Below are 21,259 nucleotides of genomic sequence, written 5' to 3'. Positions count from 1 at the left end.
AAGGGGAGATGTACTGGGCAGGAAGTTGGGGTGGGCTCAAGCTCCAGGGATTCAAAGGCAAGCAGATGGCCTGGGAGAGGCCAAGGAGACCAGGCATTGGCAGCAGCTGTGGAAGTGTCCAAAGTTCAGCTTTCAGGTACTGGGACCCCCAGCTGGCTCTGCAGGGGATGCAGAGTGGGTTGGGCTGGCCATGATGTCACCAGGCACTCCTGCTCTTTGTGCCTAGATCATCCAGTGGTCTTGATCATGCTCATTGCCTTCCATGTCCACATAATTGACCTTGCCATCATCAGGTGACTGATTGTAATAAGTCATCTCATTCATCGCCTGCATATCCTCATCATCCTCTGAATCTTCATCACTACCTTCATCATCTTCCTCCTCCTCATCATAGTGCTCTGAGGCTGACTTGCCAATAGGTACCAGGTTGTTGGCCTTTTCTGCAATGCTCTGGAGCCAGGCCTGATGCTGCTGTTCCTGCTGTTGCAGCTCAGTCTCCTGCACACGGGGCTGATCCAGAGCATCTTAATCACACGCAGGAAGATTGAGGGAAACAAAGTAGACATAGCTCTGAGATGGCTATTTAACTTTGATCAAGTCACATCACCAACTGCTTGGAGCCTCAGCTACCTCTTTGAGTAGCTTCTCATTACTTCAATAAATGGTGCTGGGAAAAAATGGATATTTACCTGCAGAAAAAATGAAGCAGTACCTTTGCCTTACTCCATGTACAAAAATAAACTCAAGGTGGATCACAGACCTTTAGCTAAAACTTCAAACAATTAGGGCCAGTAAGGAGGTAATTGGGACAAACCTGAGAACCTTGGCACAGAGAATACATAGGCTATCAGAAATAGGGAAGGATACAAATACGAAAGAGTCACAAATAGACAAGTGGGATATAATGAAGATAAGTCACCTGTGTACATCGAAGGAATTCACCAAGAGAGTAATAAGAATGCCCACCGACAGGGAAAACATCTTTAACAATGACACATCCAACAAAGGCCTTATTACTAAAATCTATAATACTTTTCAAGTTGGAAATAAGAGAAAAAGTAACTGCCCACTGAAGAGGTGGGCAAAGGACCTGAACAGAAGTTTCACAGAGTCTGAAATTTGAATGGCCAATATACATATGAGAAAATGTTCTCCATCATTAGCCATAAAATAAATCCAAATTAAAACAACCATGAGATACCATCTAACACCCTCAAAGATAGTCCAGTTCAAAAAATCAGAAAGCAACAAGTGTTGGAAGGGCTGTGGTGAGATAGGGACTTTTGTCCACTGCTGGTGAACCTGTAGGTATGAGCATTCACTATGGAAATCTATGTAGCAATTTCTAAAATAGATGGAAATTGAGCTACCATGCAATCCAGCAATCCTCCTACTGGGCATATACACAGACGAGGCAAGAAACAAACCATGGCCAGACATCTGTTCTCCAGTGCTCATCACGGCACAGTTCACAATTGCAAGGAGTTGGAAACAACCCAAATTTCCATCAACAGAAGAATGGATTAAAAAACTGTGGTGCATACATACAATGGAGTACTATGCATTGCTAAAAAGCAGTGATGAATGCATGAAGCATATCGTCGCATGGGAAGAACTGGAGGAAATTATGCTAAGTGAAGTAAGCCAAGCACAAAAGGACAAGTACAACATGAGTCTGCTGAGGTACGCTTAAAAAATACTAAAGGGGCTGTGTTGGACAGGGTTCTCTAGAGAGACAAACCAGATTGCTAGTAATTATATATAAATATATTTATAAAGATAGATATATAATATAAGAAATGAACCATTAAATTATATACAGATAGATAATACAAGAAATTAACAGTTAAATTATAAAGCAGTGAGACACTAGCAGTCCTTTAAGGCTTGAGAGCTGCCAATTGCCAGTCCCTTTCTGTAGAGAGAGCTGGGCTGTATGTACTCAGGCAGCAAACAGCAAGGCAAGTCACCAACTGTCACCAACTGTCGGTCCTCAGTTCCAGAGACGAACATTCCAATCATGTGGGATTAAAGGGACCTCAATTTGCAGCGACACAGTCCACAGGCTAGGCATCCCACAGGTAGTATACACCTTTAAATTGAGGCACAGAACAAGCAAGGCGAGGCTCACCGAGTCATTTATCCCTCTGCCCTTCAATTAATCCTACTTGTGTTTATCGGCCAGGAGGGCACAATAAACTATCACAGGGGCAGAGGTAAAAAAGCCACTGTATACAAATATTCCTGGGATGAGGACCAGGTAGTATGGCAAGGGCCAGACCAAAGCCAGGGGGTACATATGGTAGCCAACTAAAAAGGAGTTGAAGGGGGAATTTAGAATGTGTAGCAGGGGAACAGGGCACTAATCCACCCAAGGGGAGGGTATTGTTTATATCTCCACAGGGTAAGAGGGACCAGACTTAAACTCAGTGTTCTGGGATGTGAATGCAGTGTTCTGGCATGGAGTGGGGAGCCAGTGGAGGGGTCTGAGGGCCCGGCCGCAATCCCAACTACGTGGACAACCACCCCTCCTACCAGAAGAATTTACTTTAGAGGACAGCACTGGAGCTGTAATTTGGGGAGAGGGACATGCCTAATCAGAGCACACAGGAGCAAATGAATGAGGAGAAAGAGAGAGTGGAGCACATACTAGCCCACCGAACAGCCAATGGATAGAATGGACCAAATGACTGATCCCTCTATGAGACACGATGTCCCTCATTGACCCATGGCCCTACAGGGACAACACTGGAGACTCAGTGTCAGTATTGGCCCAGTCTAACCCCACCACACTGAAGTAAAACATTAAAGGCGTACAGCAGAGCAAAGGGGGGAGTCTAGCAGGGAGCTGTTAAGGGAGTGGAAAGGAAAGACTTTGGGGCCAGAGCATGGCACCCCAACAGACTTGACTGGAGGACATGCCTAGAGGTAAAAAAAAAATCAGACCTTAATCTATTTACAGGTTTTTCTCTATTTTTAATTTTTAATTGATTTATTCTTTTCTTGGTCATTGGTTTTCCTTGTTGTTGTCATTATTGTGTTCTCTTTTGTTGTTTTATCTTACTATGCCTTGTTTCCTGGTGCATATTATTATCTCTGCAGATCTATCTAGATGAGAAAGTCTGGATGAATAGTCTAGAGGAGAAAACTACAGGACCAATGGTTCCGGGGGGACATGGGAGAAGGGGAGGTGGTAGAAAGAATGTGGTGTTGACCAACCCAGAGAAAAAGGAGCAACAAGTGATCCAAAATTAGTGGCAAGAAGGGTGTGAGAGGCCTGGTAGGGATTCAGCAAGGGCAATGTAACTGATAGAAATTCCTGAAATGCAAATGAAGGCTGAGCATGATAGTGGGACAAGAAGAAAGTAAAAGGAAAGAGAGGAAAGAAGTAGGAGGCAAAGGCATTTGTAGAAGTCTAAATACTGGCATGTACATATGTAAATATATTTAGATAGGATGGTGGGGAAATAGATCTATGTACATATATTTATATGTTTAGTATTAAGCCAGCAGATGGAGATTGTACCTCCACTCAAGTACTTACTCAATGCAAGAACATTTTGTTCTATAACATTGGCATTCCATGATGAACACCTTGCCGGCACAATTGCTGAAGACAAATCTGTGCATAAGCAAATGTGATGAAGAAAGCTGATGGTGCCCAGAAATCAAAAGATATAACAATTGGGGACTTAAAGGCTTGCAGGTAAACAAACAGCCATCTAGCTCAGAAGCAACAAAGTCCACATGGAAGAAGCTCATCAGCCTATGTGACCAGTAGGAGTCGAAGGGATCAGGTATCAGGCATCAAAGAACAAAAACTCATATCATTGTAAATGAGGGGAAGTGCAGGGTGGAGACCCTACGCCCATCTGTAGGCAACCGGACACCTCATTACAGAAGGGTCATGGGGAGGAGACGAGCCAGTGTGCAGGGTAGCAAGGATGAAACATAAAACCTTCCTCTAGTTATTAAATGCTTCTCGCTCTCCCCCCACCACTATCATGATTCTACCTTACAAATCTGGCTAGACCAGAGGATGTACACTGGTACAGATAGGAACTGGAAACACAGGGAATCCAGGACAGATGATCCCTTCAGAACCAGCTGTGAGCGTGACGATACCAGGAGGGTGGAAGGAAGGTGGGGTAGAAAGGGGGAACCTATTACAAGGATCTACATATAACCTCCTCCATGGGGGAGGGAAAACAGAAAAGTGGGTAAAGGTAGACATCGGACAGTGTAAGATATGATATAATAATAATAATTTATAAATTATCAAGGGTTCATGAGGGAAGGGAGAGTGGGGAGAGAGAGGGATAAATGAGGAGCTGATACCAAGGGATCAAGTAGAAAACAAATGTTTTGAGAATGATGATGGCAGCAAATGTACAAATGTGCTTAATACAGTGGATGGATGGATGGATTGTGATAAGAGTTGCACAAGCCCCCACTAAAATGACTTTTAAAACCACCTTTAATTCAGAATAGCATTCAAAGAAGAGCATAGTAATGGATAAAATTGGGCCTCAGTGAAAGGTATGTTGAACTCCTAAACCCCAGTGCCTGTTACCAGAAATATCTAAGTTATGCTACTGTGAAACAAATGCCATAAGGGAGTGGACTTTAAAACAGGAATTTATTTTCCCACAGTTCTGGAAGCTAACAATCCAAGTCTAGATCTCAGCCATGACCTTTCCCTCCTTACTGGTAGCCGTTTTCTTTGGCATGTCTTGGATGAAAGTATCTCCACACAGTAACTGTCTTCCTTTAGTTGTCCTCATTCCCTTTTGAGTGTTTCTGTTTCCCTTCTGCTCTTTTTCTTACAGCCATTGGGTCAGTTCCAACCCATAACAACCCTTTAGAACACAGTAGAACTGCCTTGTGTGTTTTCCAGACTGCAAATCTCTAGAGAAATAGAAAGTAATGTCTTTCTAAGACTGGGTTTAATGCCAACCTTGCAATTAATTACCAAATCACAACCCACTATACCAGTAGATTTCCTTTTTAATTAACTCAGAAATTATTGTATTTGGATCCCATTATACTCAGGAATGACTTAGTTAATTTACGAAGAAAAACTCATCTTCAGACAATATCATGTTAGAAATATAGTAGCTAGGATTTTTAATAGATGTTTTAGGGGACACAATACAATCTGTAAGAGAAATTAGAGCCCTGGTAGTATATTGGATTAAAATTGGGTTAGGTGTCTCATCTCAACAGACCCATAGCAATAGAAGAAATAAATAAGGCATCAAGGGATTATCAACAACAAGAAAAAAAATCCCCTGGGCTAGATAGCTTCACAGGAGAATTCTACCAAGCATTCATGGAAGAACTGACACCAATCCTGCACAAACACTTCCAGAACATAGAAAAAGACAGAAAACTCCCAAACACTTTTTATGAAGCTAGTACAACTCTGTTACCTAAACTGGGCAAGGATCCCACAAGAAGATAGAACTACACACCAATATGCTTATGAACATTGATGCAAAAATTCTTAACTAAATACTGGCCAATAGAATACAAAAGTAAATAAAACAAATAATTCCCCATGACCCAGTGGGATTCATACCTGGGATGCAGGGATGGTTCAACATGAAAGGCCATTAGTATTATTACCACATTGACATGAAAATTATAAGAACTACATGATAATGTCGATAGATGTGGTCAAAGCATTTGACAACATCCAACACCAACTCCTGTTTAACACACTCAAGAGGATAGGAATGGAAGGAAAATCCTCATGACAATACAAGCCATATATGAAAAACCAACAGCCAATGTGGTAGTGAATGGAGAAAAGACAAACACAATCCCACTGAAAGAGGGGACCAGACAAGGATGCCCCTTGTCCCCACTCCTATTTAACATCGTACTAGAGATCTTAGCTAAAAGATTAAGGCAAAGAAAAGGCATCAAAGGTATTCACCTGGGGAAGGAAGAGGTGTAAATTATCATTATTCACAGATGATATGATTTTATATATGGAAAATCCCAGAAGCTCCACAAGGGGAGTACTGGAAGCAACAGAGGAGCTTGGCAGAGTGGCAGGATACAAGAGCAACAGACAGAAGTCTATCAGACTGTTACACACATCAGACAAGACCAAAGAAGAGGGGATCAAAAAGGTAGTATCCTTCACAATAGCCAGGCACAAATTGAAATATCTAGGGATATACCTGACTGAAAAAAACAAAAAAGTTGTACGAGGAAAATTACAGAGCACTATTACAAGAAACCAAGAGTTACCTCCACAAATGAAAGAATATCTCATGCTCAGAAGACTCACTATAGTCAAAATGGCAGTTCTTCCCAAGTCACTATACAAGTTTAATACTATCTCGATGCAAACACCATCATCTTTCTTCAGAGAATTGGAAAAACTGATTACCAACTACATATGGAGAAGGAAGAAGCCCAGAAATAGCAGAGAACTTCTCAAAAAAGACAGAATGGGAGGGCTTGCTTTACCAGACTTTAGCATCTATTATACAGCCATGGTGGTCAAAACAGTGTGGCACTGGTATAATGACAGATACCCAGACCAATGGGAAAAAACTGAAAACCCAGAAATAAAATAATCAGTATATAGACAACTGATCTTTGATAAGGGAACCAAAAATATCAAAGAGGCCCTCTTCAACAAGTAGTGCTGGAAAAAGTGGATATCTACCTGCAGGAAAATGAAGTAAGACCGTTGCCTCACTCCATGCACAAGAATAAACTCAAGTTGGATCCCAGATCTTGAGGTATAACCCCAAACTATAAGGGCCATCAATGAGGGAATTGAGACAAACCTGAGAATTTTGGAGCAGGGAATACATAAGCTATCATAAATAGGGCAGGACACAAATGCAAATGAGACACAAATTGACACATGGATATACTGAAGATATAAGACCTGTGAGAAAAAATATATATATAACACCTGCGTACATCGAAATAATTCTCCAAGAGAGTAATAAGAGCACACCGACCGTGAAAACATCTTTAGCAAGGACACATCAGACAAAGGCCTTAATACTAAAATCTACGGTATTCTGTTACCTTCCCCAAAAGAAAATAACTACCCACTGGGGAGGTAGGAAAAGCACCTGAACAGAAGTTTCACAGGGGCAGAAATCCAAATGACCAAAAAACATATGAGAAAATGTTCCTGATCATTAGCCATAAGAGAAATGCAAATTAAAACAACTATGAGATACCACCTAACACCCTCAAAGATAGCCCAAATCAAAAAAATCAGAAAGTAACAAGTGTTGGAGGGGCTGTGGTGAGATAGGTACTCTCATCCACTGCTGGTAGACTTGTAGGTATGTGCAGCCACTATGGAAATTGATTTGGCAATATCTCAAATGGATAGAAATTGAGCTACCACAGAATCCGACAATCCTCCTATTTGGCATATACTCAAAAGAGGCAAAAAACAAACCATGGTCAGACATCTGTGCTCCAATGTTCATCATGGCACAGGTCACAATTGCAAGGAATTGGAAACAACCCAAATTCCCATCATTGGATGAATGGATTAAAAAACTGTGGTACAAGTCAGGGTGCAGTACAGCAACGATGAAACATACAACTTGCCTCCAGTTCTTTAATGTTTCCTCCTCTCGCTTCCCACCCCCACCCCCCACTATCATGATCCCAGTTCTACCTTACAAATCTGGCTAGACCAGAGGATGTACATGGGTGCAGATAAGAGCTGGAAACACAGGGGATCCAGGACAGATTATCCCCTCAGAACCAATATTGAGAGTAGCCATACCAACAGAGGAAGGGGAAGGTAGGGGGGGGGGGGAAGCAGCAACCAATCACAATGATCTACATATAACCACCTCTCATGGGGATGGACAACAGAAAAGTGGGTAAAGGGAGACAGTCATCAGTGTAAGACATGAAAATTTTAAAATAAATTCTCAAGGGTGAGGAAGGGAAGGAGGGGGGAAAGAGTAGCTGAAGTAGAAAGAAAATGTTTTGAAAATGATGATGGCAACACATGTACAAATGTGCTCAACACAATGGATGGATGTATGGAGTGTGATAAGAGCTGTATGAGGCCCCGATAAAATGATTTTTAATTGGGCTAGGTGAGCAATTCAAGAACTGCCAACCACTCTGAGAGAGAAAGATGAAGCATTCTTTTCCCCTAAAAAATTTACACCCTCAAATCCACAAAGACAATTATGTTATGTCCTATAAGGTCACTATGAGTCAAAATCAACTCAATGTCAATGAGTTCTTTATTTTATTAGTTAAGATTTCATAGTGTCATACTGAAGTGGGAAGGAGCTCAATTCGGTATGAATGGTGTTCTTATAAAAAGAAAAGAAGAGAAGACAGCTGTGCGAAGATGGAGGAATAAATAAATTGAAGAGGAACATCCATTATCAAAGCAATGCTTAAAGTTGTCAGCAACCACCATAAGTTAGGAAGAAGCAAGAGAGAATTCTTCCAAGGTTTCAAGAGAGAAAAGGATCCTCCTAACACCTTGGTTTTTGGACTTTTAATCTTCAGAATTGTAAGATAACGTATTTCTACTTTTTCCGCTCTATTTCCAGTTATCCAATTGGTGTTACTTGTTATGTAATCATTAAGAAACTAGCAGAGACTATTTTGTGAAGTAATCAGATTCAATATGACCTATGTCCTCCTTAAAAATTCTCCATTTGCAACAGTTTAAATTAAAAGAACCTTCTTTACTTTTCCCTTTGAAGGCTGCAAACTAAACGAAGACAAGATTTTTGTAAACAAACTGAATATTTTTATCATATTTTAGTAATTGGAAATAGGCAAGATGCAGAAATCAGAATTTGATCAGAAATTATGGGACATGGTCATTTGATATGTTCAGATTCTAACCATCTGGAACTATAGGAAGCTTCTAAATTTGATTTGTGTTGGAGGAGTTGTGGTCAAGGAAGGGACATGTGCATAGTGATTTGAATGGACTCCAAAATGGCCTTACTGGACCAAAAAAAATGTAATTTTAGAAGAAAAATGTGAACAGAGTAATGTTCCCCTTTTCCCAAAAGCTGTTTCTTGGAAATCTGTCTGGAGAACACATGAATTAACCAATATATATCTATCCAACAGTTAAGAGTCTCACAGTAAAAAAAGAAAAGAGTATTTACTCTTTATAATAGAACATTAACAAGCTCTACCAAAAAAAAAAAAAGGTGACCAATTGCCTCTGTAAACTCTAGGCACTAGGTAAGCATTTGCAACAACACATTTTTGAACTTAGTTTGGAAAACATTTCACTCCCATATGTGGCATCGGTGATGTAAGTAGGGCTCACTTTAATCCAGTTTCCAGCATGTACTGGGGTGGATGAGTGCTTTAGGCTAGTGTCAGATTAGAACTAAGGGCATTGTCACAAAACAATACAGTTAAAATCCAATAGAGCTAGATAGATTCAATTGCAAGCTAATCTTTTTGGAAAATCAAGAAGTTATACCTATTTCCCTTACTCAATGTCTTTATGCTATTTGATTGACCAATGACTGCAAAAGGAAATAAAGGAGGAATTCTCAGGATCAGTTGATGCTGCCATTATAGGGCTAGTCAATGATATGAGCATTTAAAATAAAAATTATTTTCTCATGTCAGTTCTTTTGACCGCTACAATATGAAAATCAGTGGAACCTTAAATAATTTAGTACTGGAAGATGAAATACTGAAGTTGGAAGGCACTCAAAATATGATCATGACTGGCACAGAGATGTACTCTTAAGGTATAGCCAACCTCGATGACATAGATAAAGTTTTTGGAACCTTCATTCGCTAATGTATCTTGACTCAACATGAGAAGAAAAAACTCAAACATCCATTAGTAAATATTGCATGTAATATATGAAGTATGAACCTAGGAAAATGGGAAATCATAAACAATGAAATGGAATGCATAAAGATTGATCTCCTAGGCATTAGTAAATGAAAATGGACTGGTATTGATGATGTTTAACCAAACAATCATATGATTTACTATGCCAGAAATAAAAAATTGACAGGGGATGGCCTAACATTAATCATCAAAAATAATTCTCAAGATCCATCCTAATGTATACTACTATCAGTGGTATGATATCCATAAGGAATTACAAGAAAAAGGTTACCATATATACTTGTGTATAAGCTGAGTTTTTCCAGCATATTTTTATGCAGTTTTTGTGGTGAAACTAGGTGCCTCGGCTGATATTCGGGTCTGCTTATACTCGTGTATATATGGTACATGGAATAACAGCTAATATGACTAATAGTTAATTAAGCACTAGCTAAAGATGAAGACATTGAAAAATTTGACCAATTTCTTAATTCTGAAATTGGCATCACATGCAATCCAAGTGCATTGACAACTACCAGTAATTGGAATACAAACTTTGGAAGCAAAGAAGGATCAGTAGCTTTAAAATATCTTGGTAAAGGCAAAAACTCCAGATATTGCATGAAGAATTTTGCTCTACATGTGAACACCAGTAGCTGAATACACAGGAATGAAATCACCACAGCTGTGGAAAAGAAGAAGGAGAAGGTCAATATCATCGGTCACAACAAGGCTAAAGAGAACAGAAGAAATAATGACATAAAATAACTGACCAAAAGATTTCAAAGGGCAGCTAGAGAAGAAAAGGTAAATTCTTATAATAAAATAGAAGATCTCATGGTGTAGTGGTTATGCTTTGGGTTACTAGCCACAGGTCATCCGCTTGAAACCATCAGTGGCTCCTCAGGAGAAAGGTGACACTTTCTACTTCTTTAAAGAATTACAGTCTCAAAAACCTACCAGGGCAGTTCTACTCTGTCCTTTAGAATGGCTATGAGTCCAAATTGACTCAATGGAAGTGAGTGAGGTTTTATAATGAAATGTGCAAAAAAACTAAAGTTAGAAGAGCAAGAGGGAGGAACACATTCAGCATTTCTAAAGTTGAAAGAATTTAAGGGAAAATGCAAGCTTCAATACTAAAGAATTCTATATAAGGGCAAAAATATGAAACTGCAGGAAACCTCTAAAGAAGATTGAAGGAAAACACAGAGGGGCCATACAAAAAGAATTGGTTGACATTGAATCATTTTAGGACGTAATATATGATCAAGAATCAATAGTGTTGAAGGAAGAAGTTCAAAATGCGCTGAAGGCATCAATGTACAACAAAGTTCCAGGACTTAGAGAATATTAATTGAGATGTTTCAACAAATGTCTGCAACATCTATGATACAAAGATTGGAAGACAGCTACCTGGCCAACCAGCTGGAAGTGGCCAATATTTCTGCCCTTGCCAGAGAAAGATGATTAAACTGAATATGAAAAATAATAAAGAACGTAATTACTATAATGCACAAGTAAAATTTGACTAGAGAAAATTAACAAATGATTTCACAGCACATCAACAGAAATCTGCCAGAAATTCAAGAGAGATTAGAAAGGACTTGAGATTAGAGGGATCACTGGTGATGGCAGATAGATCTTGGCTGAAAGCAGAGAAAACCAAAAAAAATTTAACTTGTGTTTTATTGAATATGTAAAGGCATTAGACTGTGTGAATCATAGCAAATATGGACAGCATTTGAAGAAGGAAAATTGTGGTCATATGAAACGTACATGGATCATGAGACACTCATTTGAACAAGACAAGGAGAGAAATTTAAAATCAGAAAATATGGGACTCAGAGTTATCGCCTCCCACCATACTATTCGATCTGTATGCTGAGAAAATTATTAAAGATGCTCAACTGTTTGAAGAAAAACATAGGATCATATTTTGAGGAAGATTTACTAACAACCTGAAATGTACAGATGATATGTAACCTTGCTTGCTGAAAGCTGAGAAGACTTGAAGCACTTACTGGTGAAGATCAAAGACTAAAGTTTTCAGTATGGATTACACCTCAGCATAAAGAAAACAAAAATCCTCACAAGTGGACCAATAAGTAACATCACAATACACTGAAAAAAGTATGGAAGTTGTCCAAGATTTCATTTTACTTGAATACACAATCACTACTTATGATAGGTAGGATTATTGTGCCAACCTGGCCAAGAAACACATATGGGGCTAATAAAGTTGCAGTTTAATTGAAGGGAAAAGAGATAAATGGCTCAGCAAGCCTCACCTTTCTGTTTCTTGCTCTCTGATGATCGGACCAGTGTGCTGCTACCTGAGCTAGTTTTCTGCCTCAACTTGCGAGCTACACTACCTGTGGGACACCCAATCTGTGGCCTGTGTTGCTGTGGTTTAAGTTTCCTTCAAGACCTGCTTTGCCACACTGCTGGTGTATATATCACTTGAGCTGGGGACTGTCAGATCCTGTGAGCTGGCTGACTGTTGGTGACCTGCCCTAATGTTTGCTGCCTGTGATCGTACTGCCTATATTGCTATTCAGAAGACTCAGCTGACTTGAACCCAGCAGCCCTCATGAGTTGAAGGACTGCCAATTAGCTGTCTCATGGAAGTGGGGTCAACTGAGCCATTTTTACTGCTCTGTGGACTAATTAGCCACTTATTTCTTATGTTGTATATATCTACTATAAAATCATATGTGTCCTGGTTTTGTTTCTCTAGAGAACCCTGTCTAACACAGTTGGTACCAGGAGTGATTCTAGAGAAACAAGATCATAAATATGTGCTTCTTAAATTGACTCTCTAGTATGATTAGGCTTAACAGCACTGATAATGCTATCTTACCCCTAAAGGCATAGATGAGTCTGCCACTCTTACTAACCCATGGTGTGAAGTAGCAAAGCTAATATCCATAGTATCACCACCAATAGAAGAAGTGCTTGTTAGAGGAGAGACATGTTTGATATTTTCCAGCAGTTTTGTCAGGATGACAAGTATAGGGAAGCTGGTTGGCTGGTCATTCTTACAATGGTCCTCCTTACAATAGAAAATGTGATTAAGGAGAGGGATAATCTCAGCTCCTCAGAAGCACATCTCAAGTGCTGAAGAACAGACCTAAAATCTTGTACACATACTACAAAGGAGAGCCTTCTCTCCTCTAGTAATAGAGCTGACATTGCTGAAAACCAAATCCAGAGTCTCATCGTACGAGTAGCTGAATTACAACATCAGCTAAGTTGCAGGTCTAGAGCAGAGTCTGATATTAAAATAAGGGTATTAATAGGAAAGAATAGGGACCCTGAAACATGGGATGGGAACATATGAGCTGATGATCCAGAAGAGGAGGATATTGAAACCCTAGAAACAATTGAGCCACCCCAGTCAATAGATTCACCCCTCCCAGCTGAGGGGAGTAATCCACTATCAGTAAAACAACCCACATCTGAGCAGATTAACCAAAATATTCAAGATGAAATGCCAGGAGCAGCTGCACCAGTAGCATTGCCTGAGGGAGATACCTTACGTGATATTGCTGAGAGCACCCAGGAAACACCCTCACCACCCATTATTTCCTCCAGAGCTATAACTAAAATTAAGGCTCAGAAAGCTCCTAAAGGTGAGGTTGAGATGATTACTCAGAAGAAACACGCTACAAGATCTGCTTAAGTTTTCTAATACATATAAGCAGAAGTCTGGGGAATCCCTGGGAATGGTTACTAAGGGTGTGGGATACTGGTGCAAGAAATTTAACATTAGACCAGTCTGAGTTGCTTGATATAGGGCCCCTAAGCACAAGTTCTTCCTTTAATGTCTCAGAAAAAGAGGTTAAGAGAAGATCTAATTGCTTATTTGATTGGTGCACTAAATCATAGGTTGACAGATGGCCTAGATTAGACCAGTTTGAGGTACCTGACCTACCTTGGTACACTGTACAAGGCATCCAAGAGTTTAGGAAAATTGGTATGTTGGAATGGCTCTATCAGGGTCCTCCCAATAGACCCCAAAACACAGTGTCCTGAGGACATACCCTTCACCACAACCATAATGTACAAGGTTGTGAAGTGGGCCCCAGGATCTCTGAAGACTCCTGTGATTGCTATTTTATGCACACCAGGATTAACAATGGGAACTGCCCTAAGTGAACTCTGACATTTGCCTACAATGGATTGGACCCCGTGGTGGTAGAAGACAGGTGTCAGCACTGAATCAACAGAGATGAGGAGGACATTGTTATCATAATGGACAGCAAGTTTTCCGTGATAATCAAAACAACCTATCTGGTGTGAACTTATGGCATTCGCTACTTAGCCACCATGTCCCTAGGAGTGAAATACATGGGAAACCTAGTAAATGTGATCTATACAGGCAGAAGAATGCTAGATCAGGTGAACAGCAGACTAGAGAGTCAAGATCACTTAATCAATTCCCAGACCTGAGCCAGTTTGCAGACCCACAACCCCGTGAATGAGGGGAAGTCCAGGTCCCTTGGAAGGAGGACCCTGCTAAATCACCAAAGGTTTATACTGTTAGTCTTTCTTCTAGGCTTCCCCAAAGGAGCCTGCGGTCTTTCACAAGAGTGACTGTTCATTGGGGGAAAGGAAATAATCAAACTTTTGGGGAATTAATGGGTATTGACTCTGAACTGGTACTAATTTCAGGAGATCCAAAGTGTTTATAAAGCCTGCCAGTCAGAGTAGGAGCATATGGAGGTCATATTATCAGTGGAGTTTTAGCTCAGGTATGCCTCAATGTGGGTCCAGTGGGCCCCCAAAGCCATCTGTCATTATGTCCCAGTTCCAGAATGCATCATTGGAATAAACATACTTGGTAACTAGCAGAACCCCCATATTGGATCCCTGAAATGTGGAATAAAGGCTATTATGGTAGGAAAGTCATTATGGGGCCTGAGCTGCCCATCATGAACTGAGTATTGCCTGATCTACAGAGTCATAAAGTTTGACATGCACAGCAATGCTCCATTGTTAAATGGAAGTGGTATATATGAGATCGGGCAAAAACAGGACCTGAAGAGACGTGTAAGCTACATGAAGAAGGGGCCCAAATGCCCACAATCCCCACTCCTGTCATAGCACATTCCTTCTTCCAGTCTGCACCTATGGTCTCCTGGGGAGTTCCTTATAAGTTGACTGAGGAACAGAAAATCCATGCTTGGTTTACTGATGGCTCTACACCATATTCAAGTGACACTTGTAAGTGGAGAGCAGCAGCACTACAGCCCCTTTCTGGGATCTCCCTGAAGGTGAGTGGTAAAGGGAAGTCCTCCCAATGGGCAGAACTTCAAGTAGTGCAACTGGCCATTCAGTTTGCCTGCAAGGAAAAATGGCCATATGTGAGACTGTATACTGATTCATGGGCTGTGGCAAAGGGCTTGGCTAGATGGTCAGGGAATTGGAAGGAACATGATTGGAAAATTGGTGACAAGGAGATATGGGGAAGAGGTATGTAGATAGACCTCTCTGAATGAGCCAAGAAAGTAAAGGTAATTGTATCTCACATGAATTCTTAACAAAGAGTTACCTCTGAAGAGGAGGACTTTAACAATCAAGTGGATAAGATGACATGCACTGTGGAGACTAGTCCTCTCTCCTCTGCCACTCCTGTCATCACTCAATGGGCACATGAACAAAGTGGACATAGTGGCAGGGATGGAGGTTATACATGGGTGGAGCAACATGGACTTCCACTCACCAAGTCTGACTTGGTCACTGTCACTGTTGTGTGCCCCATCTGCCAGCAGCAGAAACCAACATTGAGTCCAAGATATGGGACCATTCCTGGTCATATCATGTTCCTCATCATCCTGAAGCAGCTGGCTTGATAGAATGATGGAATGGCCTCCTAAAGGTCCAATTACTGCGCCAGCTAGGTGGCAACAAGTTTCAGACTGGGCAATATTCTCTAGGAGGTTGTATACACTCTAAACTAGTGGCCAATATATGGTGCTGTGTCTCCAATAGCCAGAATACATGGGTCCAGGAACCAAGGGGTGAAAGCTGGCATAGCAACACTCACTATTACTCCTTGTGACCCGCTAGCAGCACTTTTGGTTCCTGTCCCAGCAACCCTGTGTTCCTCAGGCCTGGAGGTCCTGGTTCCAAAGGAAGGAGCTGGCAGCTGAGAATGCTCCCTAGTCACTTTGGGCTTCTCATGCCTTTGGATCAACAGGTCAGGAAGGGTGTCACTGTACTGAGTGGTGTGATTGATACTGATTACCAAGGAGAAATTGGCTGGTGCTATATAATGGAGGTAAAAAAGATTATCTCTGGAATCCAGGATGGCCCATAGGCCATCTCTTAGTGCTACCATGCCCTGTGATTAAAGTAAATGGGAAATTACAGAAACCAATCCTGACAGGACTTCTAATGGCCCAGACCCCTCTGAATGAGGGGCAAAACAACAGTCAGATGAGGTGCTTGCTGAGGGGAAAGGTAATACAGAATGGGGAGTAGAAGAAGGTAGTTCTACCTATCAGTTATGACCACGTGATCAATTGCAAAAGTGAGGTTTGTGATTGTCAGTTTATTTTCTTTATGTGTGTTTATTGACTATCTTTCCTTTATTCATGTATGATGTATCAGATACAATTAACTCAGTGTGTTTTCATTTATATGTATGATAGATGTTTGATTAATATAAGTGTGATTTCATTAATTTCTGGATATAATACATATGGCTAAAGAATTGTGTACAGGTGCCAAGTTGGCAAGGGGTGGATTGTGATAGGTAGGATTATTGTGCCAACCTGGCCAAGAAACACATATGGAGTTTAAAAGGTTGCAGCTTAATTAAAGGGCAAAGAGGTAAATGGCTCAGCAAGCCTTGCCTTTTTGTCTCTTGCTCTCTGATGATTGGACCAGTGTGCGGCTACCTGAGCTAGTTTTCTGCCTCAACTTGTGAGCTACACTGCCTGTGGGACACCCAACCTGTGGACTGCATCGCTATAATTTGAGGTTCCTTCAAGACCTGCTGCACCACACTAATGGTGTATACATCACTTGAGCTGGGAACAGTTGGACTGTGACATCTGGCTGACTGTTGGTGACCTACCCTAATATTTGCTGCCTATGGATGAACTGCCTGTATTGCTATTCAGAAGACTCAGCTGTCTGCTTCCTTGATTTGCACCCAGCATCCCTCGTGAGTTGAAAGACTGCCAGTGTATTAACTATCTTGTGGAAATGAGTTGAACTGAGCCATTTGTACTGCTCTGTGGACTAATTATCTCTCTCTCTCTCTCTCTCTCTCTCTCTCTCTCTCTCTCTCTCTCTCTATCTCTATCTCTATCTCTATCTCTATCTCTCTTTTCACTACCCCTCCACTCTACCATGCATAATATCCTTCTCCAGACACTTGTCTCTCCTGACAACATATCCAAAGTATGTTAGACAAAGTCTTACCTGCCTTGCCTCTAAGGAGCATTCTGTCTGTATTTCTTCCAAGACATATCTGTTTTGTTCTTTTTGCAGTCCATAATATTTTCAATATTCTTCAGCAAAACCATAGATCAAATGCATCAATTCTTTTCGGTCTACTTAAAGACACACAGGTGTTAATTGGAATCTTTGTGAATCAGACTCTAGTGCTCATGGTTTCAAGCAACTGTTGCTCCTCCAACAATAATTATAGCATGGAAAGCCCACGAGCAGTTCCACTCTGCAAACATGTGGTCACCGTTAGTCAAAATGACTCTGCTGCAACTGATAATGACAACCACTACTTCCTGTCATGAGGAGCACACATTCCATTTCCAGGAAGCATTTTTCCTAGGCAGGTAGACAAAATGTGCTGCATAGTCATATTTGAACCATGTTCATCAAGTTTGTGACAACTGTACTACAATCTCTGCTGTTTCAATATTGGATAACAAGGATAAGAACCAAATCTCATTTTTATTTGAGACATTGAGGGACTTTGAGAAAATATTCTAACCTCCCTTTTACTTTTAATAATAACTTCATAGAACCATTAAAGAAAATTACATTGTTACCAAAAAAATATTGTCAGATATAAAGAATCTCTATGAGTAGATTTCTTACCTATTCTCCATTGTTTTCAGGGGAAAATGAGAGCCTCTCACTAGTGCCATTGTTGTGAGGAAGTTCTTCATCTGAACCTCCACCCAAAAAACATACTAATTTTTCAATATCTTCTAAACATCACTTCTTCAGAGATGACTTCCAGTTATCCCTTCTATACACCCCTGATTCAGCTTTGAAGTGTCAATTATCCTCTAAATAATGCCCATTTCCACATTTATACCTCCAACTCAAACCTCTCACCTGAACTCAAATGACACAGAATATCTTTCCTTTTAAGACTGATACCTCAAATTTAACATATCCAATAACGAACTCCTGTCCATATCTAAAATATATTCTCCGCCTCCATCTTCCTATATAGTTCATGGCACTGTTATCCTCCCAGTGGCAATGTCTTTGTCATTACCCATGAATCCTTCGAAAAGCTAACCAATAAAACTATCCGGAAATCCACTAGCTCTAACTTTAAAAATGCATCCTGAGTTCCATCACTTCACAGTTCTTATGGTGCTGCTCTGAAGATTCAAACGACTGTTATCTTTCTCCTCAAATGGGGATTAGTCTACTGACTTCCTCCTTATACTCCCTCAAGATATTTTCATCAATCATCACAACAGCAAGAAAAATTCTTCCATCCATAAGTAAAACGTTCCTCATTCTGTTCAATGTACTCAGTGGCTCTCTGGCCAACTCCAAGTGCATGCAACAATGGTCTACAACATCTTCTGTAGTCTGACACCCCTTACCTCGCTGAGCAAATCTCCTAGGTTTACATTCACTACCTCCTGGTCATGGTAGCTTTCTTGTCGTTCCTTGTACTTACCCACTATGTTCCAGTGCCAAGGATTTTGTACTTGCTGTTGTGTTTGCCTAGAATGTGCTCCCCTCGATATCATAAGGGTTCTTTCCCTACTTTTTCAAACCGTTAGCCATATGTCACCTCAGGAAAGCCCTCCACAACTATTCTGTCTTAACAATCATAAACCCTCCGCCTTTTGTCTCCTCCACTTCCCTGCTTTATATTTCTCCATAACACTCAGGTTCGAATATACTTCCAATGTGCTTACAATGGCAATGTCCTTAAAACCATCAATCTTTCCTTATTTCTTTTTTCTATTTTTAAAGGGTTTTAACATCTTATTGTTAGTACTATGTTGCTGCATTTAATTTGCTTATATCACCATTCTCAGATGTTTGCCTGAAGTTGCTCTAAACATTTCTGGATTGCAGTGATTCTGATCATAAAAGGAAATAAGAATAAAAAGATAAGCTATTCAACTCACATAAGAACCAAATCAGACAGAGTCATTGAAATTTAACCACACTGTTGGTTTTTAGGTGATCTCTTTTAACTGAAACATATTCCTTTAAGGAAAGAAGGAATTTTCTAATTAGATTTTGATGAATCCCCCGTACCGAGAACAATGTCTGGTGCAGAGTAGGCAGCAGACAAATATTTGTACCATGGCAGAACTCAGTACTGGAACTTCCTTCAGCTTTGATCATAATAGTAACTGATTATTAATTGTTAAATTGAGTGTTTAATGTTCCTCTCTTCTGCGGGAAAGAAGGAAAGCTTGCGTGTGTCTTTTTACCATTGGTCCCTTAAGGACTAAAAAAGTGTCAATTACTTGTTATCAATTGTCATGAAGTTAAGCGATTCGTGAAAACCCCATGTTTCTCAGAGTGAGAGGGCAACGCAGGGTTTTCAGTGGATGATTTCCCAGAAATATATCATCAAATCTTTTCTCTGAAGCATCTCTGAGCAGACTTAAAGAACAACAGGGACAGTTAAAGTTTTGTTTCAACGTGGACCAGAATTGTCAGTGATTTGGTAGTTAATATATCTCAGTTCCCTACACCACCACTCGTCTGTCAGTTTGCTGTACTGTGGTGGCTTGTGTGTTGCTGTGATGCTGGAAGCTATGTCACTCATATTTCAAATGCCAGTAAGTTCAACAGAGACCAGACTAATACTAGAGTACAAAGAAGGAATAGACTGTACACTGCAAGGGAATTAGCTACCTATGGATAGCATCAAAGCATTGTCTGTGATTGAAAACCTAATGGACAGTAGCAGAACATTACCAGATTAGCCCCTTGGTGAAAAGACACGCAAAATATGGCTGATGAAGACCTGCCTTCTCAAAGCATAGTCGGCAGTAATGATATAAATAAAGCAAAGCCTGTGGGAGCAAAGCCTCCAAGGCATCCACTTAGTGAGAAGTGCCTGCAAGAGGTAAGAACCCCTAATAAGTGCACTTCATACTAATTTTAAAAGAATCTACTAATAATCAGAACTTGGAATGTGTGAAGTATGAATCTAGAAAATTTCAAAGTTACCGAAAATGAAATGGGATGCATAAATATCAATATCCTTGGTGTTAGTGAGCTAAAATGAACTGGTATGGGCCACTTTGAATCAGAAAATCCTATGGTTTACAATATTGGTAATTAATAAACTAACAAGGAAGTTTTTAAAGGGAGCCAAAGTCAGATAAAAAACATAGATCCAGGAATGGTTTAGGGCTTACACTAAATCCTAGCTCCAACTTTAGAACAATTAGGTCTTACATCATGACCCTGCTGGATACTCACCCTTAGGGAGGGAACACAGTAGATACAGGTGCTATAGCAAAATGTGGCGAATAATTTATGTGGTGCCAGGTTATCAGAAAAAATAGCTTCTGAGGTTTTAAAGGTTTGTCTCCAAACAAGCAGCCTTCTAAGTGAGACGTCAACTAATTCCACATGGAAGAAGCACACCCCCACCATCAGTCACCAAAGGATTGTAAACCATATAATCTAAAGTCAAAGGACAGATTAGTATCAGAGACTAAATAGTGAGAATCCGGTGTGCGGAAGGTAAGGGATGGCAGTGGGAGCCCAAGATTCAGTTGTGCGACTACTCAGGGCATACATAAGCCTCCAACAAACTGCCTCTATCTAAAATTGAAGGATGAGAGGAAAGTGGTTACTAAACAGAAGTACATTGGAGAGATGAGTATGAAGATCAAAGGCATAAATCTGACTTGATCAGTTAAAACTTTGTCAGTTGATTCCCATCTGTGATGTGTGCTAGAGCTGATCTGGTTTTAACATTTTCTATTTTTGTGTGTTTTGCTTTGTTCATATTGGGGTGTATCTCAGAGGTGTTATGTCATTGGAGGTCACCATCATGAAGTTGTGCTATATGTTTTTCTGTGTTTCAGAATATGAATCCCAGGATTGATGAACCTTTAGGGAAAGGTAGGGGTGGTAAGAGGGAGATGATGTCAGGGAGTCCAGGAAGAAAGTTTGGAAAGTGATGGTGCTAGCAATTGTACAATTCTTTTTGAGATGATT

At 40.4% G+C, this 21,259-nt stretch overlaps 1 pseudogene; it reads right to left on the bottom strand.

Moving 5' to 3' along the window:
- Positions 1-222: 222 nt before the first annotated feature.
- LOC142422576 (anaphase-promoting complex subunit 15 pseudogene) lies at positions 223-566 on the bottom strand (annotated as a pseudogene).
- Between the last annotated feature and the right edge of the window lie 20,693 nt (positions 567-21,259).

This window comes from Tenrec ecaudatus, chromosome 12 (assembly GCF_050624435.1).
Source record: "Tenrec ecaudatus isolate mTenEca1 chromosome 12, mTenEca1.hap1, whole genome shotgun sequence".
Lineage (NCBI taxonomy): Eukaryota > Metazoa > Chordata > Mammalia > Afrosoricida > Tenrecidae > Tenrec > Tenrec ecaudatus.
Note: the sequence above shows the minus strand (reverse complement) of the source record. Positions and strands in the feature narration are given on the sequence as shown.